This window comes from Chrysochloris asiatica, unplaced genomic scaffold, assembly GCF_000296735.1.
Source record: "Chrysochloris asiatica unplaced genomic scaffold, ChrAsi1.0 scaffold00077, whole genome shotgun sequence".
Lineage (NCBI taxonomy): Eukaryota > Metazoa > Chordata > Mammalia > Afrosoricida > Chrysochloridae > Chrysochloris > Chrysochloris asiatica.
This window is the reverse complement of record NW_006408595.1, coordinates 13,928,643-13,938,340: the sequence shown is the minus strand read 5'-3', so window position 1 is coordinate 13,938,340 and position 9,698 is coordinate 13,928,643.

The following is a 9,698-nucleotide window of genomic DNA, read 5'->3' as shown; positions in this document are numbered from 1 at the left end:
GGAATGTTTCTTAGATGTGATGATGACAAGACTTTTGACATATTACCAAGAAGGATCAATCAGTCCCTGAGGAAGGATATCATGCTTGAAAAAGTGGAGAGTCAGTGAAAAAAAGGAAAATCCCCAGCAAGAAGTATTGGCATATATATGAAGGGGCTTCAAAAAGTTTGTGGGAAATGGAATTTTTAAAAAAATTATTTTTTTTCCACAAAATTTTAAAGACATATGTAAAAAGATTTATTTGGTGGAATTAGCTTACCCAATTGCTGGGACTGACAATTCCAAATGTATAGGGCTGGCTGGAAACCCAAGTTGGAGTCAACACTGCACTTTTGAGGCAGAATATCTTCTTCTCCAGGAAGTGTCATTTTTTTCTCTGAAAGGTTTCAACTGGTTGGGTGAGACCCACCCATATTATCAACTGATTATAGATGTTCATTATATCTATCAAACAGCTTCGCAGAAACACCTAGATTAATGTTAGACTAAATAACGGACTTAAGCAAGTTGACCAATAAAACTAATCATCACAGATACTAATCAAATGCCCCATGCTATGCACATAGCTTGTTATGAGGTATTGATATTCACATTTTTTTAAACTAAGACTATTTTTTAAACTTTCTTTACTATAAATAGTTATTATTAGTCAATGATAGCTAATATTTATTGAACACTTACCATATCCAGACACTATTCAAAGAACTTCAGAGGTATTAACCCATTTAATCCATTAACAACCCCATGAAGAAACTGAAGTCAAAGTTTTAACAGCCCACCCAAGGTGAGAGGCCAGTGAACAACGCAACCAGATTTGATGCTAAACCAAAAAACTCATTGTTATCTAGTCGATTTTGATTCAGAGTGACCTTATAGGACCGTGTAGAATTACCCCATGGGGTTTCCAAGGCCGTAAATCTTTATGGAAACAGACTGCTTTAGTGAGTTTGAACCACTGGCCTTCCAATTATCACCAGAGCTCCTGGATCCAGGACTTAACTCTTAACCATGACTGCCCACTGTGGGCTTTTCTTTTTAAGTCTTCTTTACTTCTCTAGCAGAGTCCTGGTGTGGTGCTGCGGGGTAATGCGTCAGACTGCAAAGTCATTTGAACTGCAAGGTCGATGGTTCAAGCTCACCAGCTGCTTCTCAGAAACCCTATACAGGGTCGGTATAGGTCAGAACCAACTCGACGGCACTTAACAACAACAAAACTTCTCTAATGGTAAAATAAAAATTAATTTGACATTTTTATATTACTAAAATTGGCATGGAGGTTTGTGGTCAGCTTTGAGAGCTTTAAAAACTGCCTGACTGGATTGTATATGACACATTGACGATTAAGGTGGTGATGGCTGTGTGTCACTGAGTTCATTCTGATTCATAGTGACACTGGATAGGGTTTCCGAGAAGCAGAAGGCCTCATCTTTACAGGAACATAAGACCTCATCTTTACAGGAACATAAGACCTCGTCTTCACAGGAGCAGAAGGCCTCGTCTTCACAGGAGCAGAAGGCCTCATCTTCACAGGAGCAGAAGGCCTCATCTCTCTCCCTCTCTGATAGATTCGAATGGCTGACCTTTCAGTTAGCAGCCCACCTTGTAATCCACTACACTATCAGGACTCCATGGACTGTTATGTTGTTGTGAAGTGCCGTTGAGTTGGTTCCGACTCATAGCGACCCTTTATAAGGTTTCCCAGGAGTCATTGGTGAGTTTGAATCTCTGACTTTGTGGTTCAAACTAACTTTGCAGTCCAGTGCTTTATCCCACAGTGCCACACCAGAACTACTATAGGAACTTTCTCTATGCTTTCTACTATATGCTTTCTCTTCTTCCTCATATTGCTCTTTTTGCTTCATGCATCATGATTATATTTGGATTTTTTGTTTTTGTTCCTCACAAAGTAATCTGCTTTGAAGCACAACACAAAATCACCACTCTGAAAACAACTTCGGCATTTTACAAAAGATGAATGTCCTTCATAGGCAGTGATAATTAGGTTTATTCTTCCCATCATATTCTTCCAAAGGCTGAATTTACTCTTCAAATAAGCTCCCAGCTGCCTTATGTGCACAGTTTAAGGTACAAATCCCTTCTCGTAAGGCCTAGTAGGACAACTGAATTCAATTGAGAACAACTGTTAGCTCACCAAATCACTGGAAAAGTACATGACAGGGGTAGTTTATAAACAAAGAGTAATCAATGCCTTGTTGCAGACACTGTCTGTTCCTTTAATGTTGGAAATTTGAAAATTTCTTCAGTTTAAAGCAAGACTTAGTTCCATTTGTGAATCAAATTATAGGTGGTTGTTGTTGGGTGCTGTAGTCAATTTTCAACTCATAGGGACCCCATGTGGCAGAATAGAACTGCCCATAGGATTTTCTAAACTGTAATCTATATGTTGTTGTTAAGTGCCGTTGAGTCGGTTCCAACCCATAGCGACCCTGTACAGGGTTTCCGAGGGTGTAAATCTTTACGGGAGTAGAAAGCCTCATATTTCTCCCGTGGAGCGGCTGGTAGTTTCGAACCGCTGACCTTAAGGTTCGCAGCCCGATTCGTAACCACTACGTATATAGGTGCCTTTGAATTTTGGTGTTGGAGGAGAATACTGAGGGTGCCACGGACTGCCAAAAGAATCAATAGATCTGTTTTGGAAGAAGTGCAGCCAGAGTGCTCCTTGGAAGCCAAGATGGCTAAACCTCATCTCTCATTTGGACATATTGTCAGGAGGGAACAGTCACTGGAGAAGGATATCATGCTTGTAAGATAGAGGGTCAGAGAAAAAGAGGAAGACCCCCAACAAGATGGATTGGCCAGGTGGCATCATTGATGGACTCAAGTGTGGCAGCGGTAATGAGGTTGGCCCAGGATCGGACATTGTTTCATTCTGCTGTGCATGGGGTCACTATGAGTCGCTTCTGACTCGATGGCACCTGACAACAACAATCTACATAGGAGCAGATCACCAAGTGTTTTTTGAGAAGAACCACTGAGTAGATTTGAATGGTGAAGTGCTTAACTGTTGTGCCACCAAGACTCCTTAATTACAGGCTGTTGTTGTTAAATGTTGTTGAGTTAGTTCAGACTCATAGTCACCCTGCATGGGGTTTCTGAGGCTGTAAATCTTTTTGGGAACAGCAAGCCTCATCTTTCTCCCATGGAGTGGCTGGTGGGCTGGAACCACTGACCTTGTTGTTCGCAATCCAGTGCTTTATGGTACAGAGTCACCTTACTATCCTAATTATGTTTGTTTTTGTTGTGGTTAAGTGCCATCGAGTAGGTTCCAACTCATAGTAACTTTGTATAGGGTTTCCGAGGAGCGGCTGGTGGGTTTGAACCACTGGTCTTGCAGTTCAAATTGACCTTGAGGTCCAGGGCATTATCATGCATCGCTACACCAGGACTCCTAATTATATGTAATGAGTCCTAATTTAGACCATTACCGGTCCTATCCATGTTCATAGAATGCACTTAACAAAAACTGCATCCCAGTGTTTTCCTGTCCTCTGGATGATTGGCACTGTCACCTGTCACTCTGCACTGTGCCCTGTCTGGGCTTCTCCTCGCTTTGCTACTAGTGGGGTGGAGAATCCAGTGAGGTGAGTGAAGCATCTAGGGAGAAAAATTAAAGGAGGCATTTACTTGAAGCATTATGTAACTGCAGAGTTGGTCTGTACCAGCTGGTCTGGCCCCCGCTGCCAGCCGCAGACTTTGACTTTGGACTGCAGTCCTCTAGATGAAGTGGATGGAGTTGAGGGATGCCCTAGATCACCTTGATGGCACTGTCAAGGTTAAGAACACACACTGGAGGTAGACCTGTTACAGAATCTCCTTGTGCCTCGGTTTCCTCATTTGTAAAATGGAGATGATGATGGTAAAAAGGAAGCCTACTTATTAGCTGGAATACATCATAGCTTGTCTTCTTACGGTTACTTGTTATTCTAGTCTAATACATGTCCACAGCATCAACCCCAAAGTTGTAGAAATATATTAAACTTTATGAGAGGTTTGGAGAAAATTAAATGTAATTATGAAAGAATATGTAACACTGTCAAGCAAAACCTGATGTTCCCGTGCTCCAATGGAAATGCCCTCTAGCAGGTAAAACCTCAGTGGGAGGCGGGTTACTTCCCCACTTTCCTCTCTTTCTCAAGGGTGTTGCTCACTCTGTTTCTTAAATCTCATCCCACCAACCACTTTGCAGATAATCTGGTTTTGTTTTTTTTAGATAATCTGGTTTTGTCATCGAAGAACTCTTGCCTTTGAATTCATTCTGTTTCCTCAAATGAGTATTTCTCAGGATTGAGATTTTAAGGCAGAATAACATCTCCTATAGACTATCAAAGGATCTCTGGTAGTGTAGTGGTTATGAATCGGGCTGCGAGCCGCAAGGTCAGCAGTTCAAAACTACCAGCTGTTCCGCGGGAGAAAATTGAGGCTTTCTGCTCCCGTAAAGATTTACAGCCTCGGAAATCCTGTCACAGGGTCGCTATGAGTTGGAACCGACTCCATGGCACACAGCAACAACAACAACATGGACTATCAGCAGAATATTAGGGGCAGGAGTGGGCGGTGGGTGGGGTAGGACTGGCAGTGCGTCTAGTGTCCTGAAAAGTCTACTCTTCTATATGACTTCCCCCGTACAACTGTTCCCCCACTCTCCAACTAACATGTCTTAATTTCCTGTAGGAAGCTGCTCCTTCCCTTTGTTCAGCCATGGAATTGAGGTAGGAGTTTCCTTTCCCTAGGTCCAGAGGAGACCTTTAGCCAATAAGCATATCCTATACCCCCAGCTCTGGTGCTTAGTTCAGGCTAGAGCTGGACCTAACCAATCAGAAAACAAACAAACAAAATAACAAGACAAGAGGAGAACAATCGTTGGGACTTCTAGAAATTCCTACTTCTTTTGCAGGTATTTCCTGAAAGAGGATTTTGTCCCCCCATAAGCTTCCTCTCTCACTGAACAAAATGAGGAAGAATGTAGCCTTACAGCCCCATCTCAAAACCAGGAAGGTAGAGCCTGTCTGAGGATGGTGGCAACACCAAAAAGGCAGAAACACACACACAAAATGGGTCTTGGGTTCTAGATTAAGCTGTGTCTAAACCAGGGCTTCAAACCAGTTTGAATCAGTTCAGTCATGGCTGCTGAAGCAAAATCAGAACAAGTCCCCAAATTAAAAATTTGGGTGAAATGGAATGATAAGCAGAATAGGAAAAATTACAAGTTGAAGCCCTGGCATAGGAGGCTCAGAGAGGTATAGTGAGTCCTTGCAAGATTGGGTTATTGTCAGAATTGTGGAGAACTGCATACATTCAAAGTCATGTGGTCAGCCAGCACTGTTGAGCAGGGCACCATTGTTTCAGATTCTTCTAATCAAGAGAGAAGGTTGCTATGCAGTATGCATGCTACCCTGATTTTCTAAGAAGGGGTGAAGTATGTAGAAGGACATCAACCTACAATTACCCCCATTCTGGTTATTCTGCTGATTCACCCTCATCTGACAAATTCTGGTCCATTCCAGTTTTGCTTCATTGGCCAGGACTGAACTAGGAAAACTGAGCTTGAAGCCCTGATCTGAACCTCCCTGGACTGTTCAGTTTTATGAGGGATCTATTATTTTTATAGTTTAAGCCAGCGTGGGGTGTATTTTCTGTTGCTTACATCATAATGACCTAACTAATACAATGCGCTTCTTTTCAACAGAGAGGTCCAACAGAGAGGTGATGAGTCCAAAATCAATCTCCCCTTTTCTCTCTCCCTTGCCAAGTATACTTCTCAACTGAAAATATTAGTCCGTAGGCATTATAAAGTCATTGTCATTCCTAAGAGGGAAGAAGAACATTTCCCCAAATGCCCATAGTTTGTAAGGTGCTCTTGTCCACAAAAACCTGATTATGCTCATCAACATTTGTACGGTATACTCACCTGCACCTCAATCTTCAATTTGCATGCTTACTTGAAACCCACTTGGAATAATAAATGGACCCATTACTGAGCCACACTGCTCTTAATAGCTACCCCTTATTGTTGTTGTTGTTGTTAGGTGCCATCAAGTCAGTACCAACTCATAAAGACCTTATGCACAGCAGAACAAAACACTGCCCAATCCTGGGTCAACCTCACAATTGTTGCCACGCTTGAGCCCATTGTTGCTGCCACTTGGCCAATCCATCTCGCTAGGAGTCTTCCTCTTTTTCTCTGACCCTCCACCTTACCCAACATGATATTCATCTCCAGCGACTCCTCCCTCCTGACAATATGTACATAGTATAAGAGACAAAGTTTGGCTATCCTGGCCTCCAAGGAGCACTCTGGCTGCTCTTCTTCCAAAACCGATCTACTGGTTCTTTTAGCAGCCCATGGCACTTTCAATATTCTCCTTCAACACCATAATTCAAATGCATCAATTCTTCTACAGTCTTTCTTATTCACTGTCCAGTTTTCACATGCATATGAAGTTATTGAAAATACCATGGCTTGAATCAGGCACACTGTAGTCTTCAAGCTGACATCTTTGCTCTTCAACACTTTAAAAAGGTCTTGTGCAGCAGATTTGCCTAATGCAATATGTCATTTGATTTCTTGACTGCTGCTTCTGTGAGTGTTGATAGTTGATCCAAGAAGAATGAAGTTCTTGATAACTTCAATCTTTTCTCTGTTGATAAGAATGTTGTTTATTGGTCCAGTGGTGAGGATTTTTGTTTTCTTTACATTGAGATGCAATCCATACTGAAGGCTGTGCTGTTTGATCTTCATCAGTAAATATTTTAAGCCTTGTTTACTTTCAGTAAGCAAGGTTGTATCATCTGCTTATCGTAGGTTGTTAATGAGTCTTCCTCCAATCCTGATGCTATGTTTTTCTTCACATAACTCAGCTTTTTGGATTATTTGCTTAGAAAACAGGTTGAATAAGTATGGTGAAAGAATACAACCCTGTTGCACACCTTTCTTAATTTTAAACCATTCAGTGTTCCCATGTTCTGTTCGAACAACTGCCTCTTGGTCCATGTACAGATTCCCCATGAACCCAAATCAAGTGTTCAGGAATACTCATACTTCATAATGTTGTCCATAGCTTGTCATGATCCACACAATCAGAAGCCTTTGTGTAGTCAATAAAGCACAGAGCCCTGGTGGCATAGTGGGGTACATGTTGGGCTAAGAACTATAAGATCAGCAGTTCAAATTCATCTGCTGCTCTGTGGGAGAAAGAAGAGGCTTTCTGCTCCCATAAACATTTACAGCCTTGGAAACTCTATTCAGGGTCACTATGAGTTGGAACAGTTTTGATGGCACACAACCACAACCACCAACAAGCTCCTTAAAAATAAGTTCAAGCTCTGAAATTATAATTGCAAATGCCTGATGAATTTTCCAACAAGGCCATTTTCCCCTCATGGCATAAATAGTTAAGCTCTCAACTACTAATGAAAGATTGGCTGTTAGAACGTACCCACAGTCACCACAGAAGAAAGGTCTGGTGATCTACTTCTGAAAGATTGTTATGTGTCGTTTGTGTGCCGTGGAGTCAGTTCCCACTCATAGTGACCCTGTACAGGGTCCAAGGCTATAAATCTTTACAGGAGCAGAAAGCATAATCATTCTCCCATGGAATAGCTGTTCGTTTCGAACTGCTGACCCTGAGGTTAACAGCCCGATTTGTAACTACTGTGCTACGATTACAGCTATTGAAAAACCCTGGAGTGTATTTCTCCTATGACATACATGAGGTCACATGCGTTAGAATCAACTTGATGGCAAATGCTTTTATCTAGGAAGTCTGGAATGGAGAATTTTTTTTTTGTTCATTTTTTAATACTTCTAGTTACACTTATTTCAAAGTTCAAGTTAAAATAGGGGTTTAGTCCCATTACCTAGAAAATTACGGATTCTGGTTGATCGTATTCATTTTTCATCTAGTAACCCCTGTTAGCCAGACTTCAGCTCCCTGAATAATCAAGGTAAAGAAAGGATGTAGGAATTTTCCCATGACCCAGATTCTGAAATTCTCACCTTCCCACTGTCTCCAGGTCCTGAATTACTCTTCAGGATAAAAATGTAGTTCAAGGACATCTTCAGTATCCTTATGTAACCTCAAGAATAAATTAGAGGTTCGAGATAAAAATAATCCTCAAAATGTCATGTTTTCACTCTAGTATACTTTAGTTATTTGGAGCCCCTGAAGAGGATGTGCCCATCTTACTTCACTGGGAAGGTTCCACTCCAGGAAAGGCTTTTGCCTGAATGTTGGGGGAAATGGTATAATAGGGAACACATTTATAGCAACCCTATGTGTAATGTTGTCAGATATTAGTTTTAAGTAGAATGATGATGTAATCGGTTGGACAAACCCAGACACATCTGAGTGCAAAAGGGATACCCCAGGACTTCCTTTACTGACCAAGATGGAATAATAGGAACTGGACTTACCCTCCTACATGAAGCAAATAAGCAACAAACAAGATGTGTTGAAACAATAGTTCTTAAAGATGTTGGACAATAGGCAAAGGACAAGGATCCTTGAGAAATGAGAAACAGATAAAGTGGGCCCTGCGATTGTCAAGACCACTGTCTAGAGAGAAGTTACAGACTACAATTCCGGGAAGGAGACTCCAGGTGGGGCCAAGTCATCTTCCTGAACTGGGGAGATGCTGCTGGGCATGGAGGACAAGGAAGCTGGAGTTCACAGGGCAGAGTACTGGCCAAGAAATTACTCAGATAGGGGGCCCTGGAGATCTGCAGAGAGTCTTCCCCTCAAGTGCCTAGCAGACATGGAATAAAGTATATCATTGCTGATGTCAGATGAATCTTGGCTGAAAGCAGAGAATACCACAAAGTGTTTTATTGACTATGGAGAAACATTTGACTGAAGGGATCATAATACATAAAAGATAACATTGAGAAGAATGAGAATTTCAGAACATTTAACTGTGCTCATGCAGAACCTGAATCCAGACCACGAGACTGTCATAAGAATAGAACAAGACGAATGAACGTGGTTTAAAATCAGGAAAGGTGTGCATCTGGGTCAGATTCACCATACTTATTGATTCTGTACAAGGTTGTTCAATCGTTCCTCTGTTGGAGCCCATTGCTGCAGCCACTGTGTAAATCTGTCCCATTGAAAGTCTTTCTCTTTTTCGGCTGACCCTCTACTTTATCAAACACAATGTTCTTCTTCTTCTTCTTTCAGTTTTTAAATAAGTTTTTATTGTGAATTGAGTTAAAATTTACAGGGCAGATGATCAGTTTTACATTCCATAAATCATATTTTGCTTCGTTGCAAAGATTACAATCCCCTCATGTACCATCAGTCAGCAGTATTTACCTCTATTCCCCATCCTTTTTTAAAAAAGGTTTTTATTGCGGATTGAGTGAAAGTTTACAGGGCAGATCATCAGTTTTACATTCAACAAGTCATACACCTTGTTTCATTACAATGATTATAATCTCCTCCATGGACCATCAGTTAACAGTATTTCTCAGTATTCACTTTAGCTCTTTTAAAAAACAAAAAACAACAACACTCAGGTATATGTAATAATTTACATATTCTGCAAGTCTGCCTCCTGGCCACCAGCTCTTAGTCCCTCTCTTCCCATAAATCTAGAGTCCTCAGCCACTCCCCCTCTCCATGCCCCCATCTCTGCCTCTGTCTCTGATGTCTCTGCTTCTCTGGATAAGGTCCCGCATT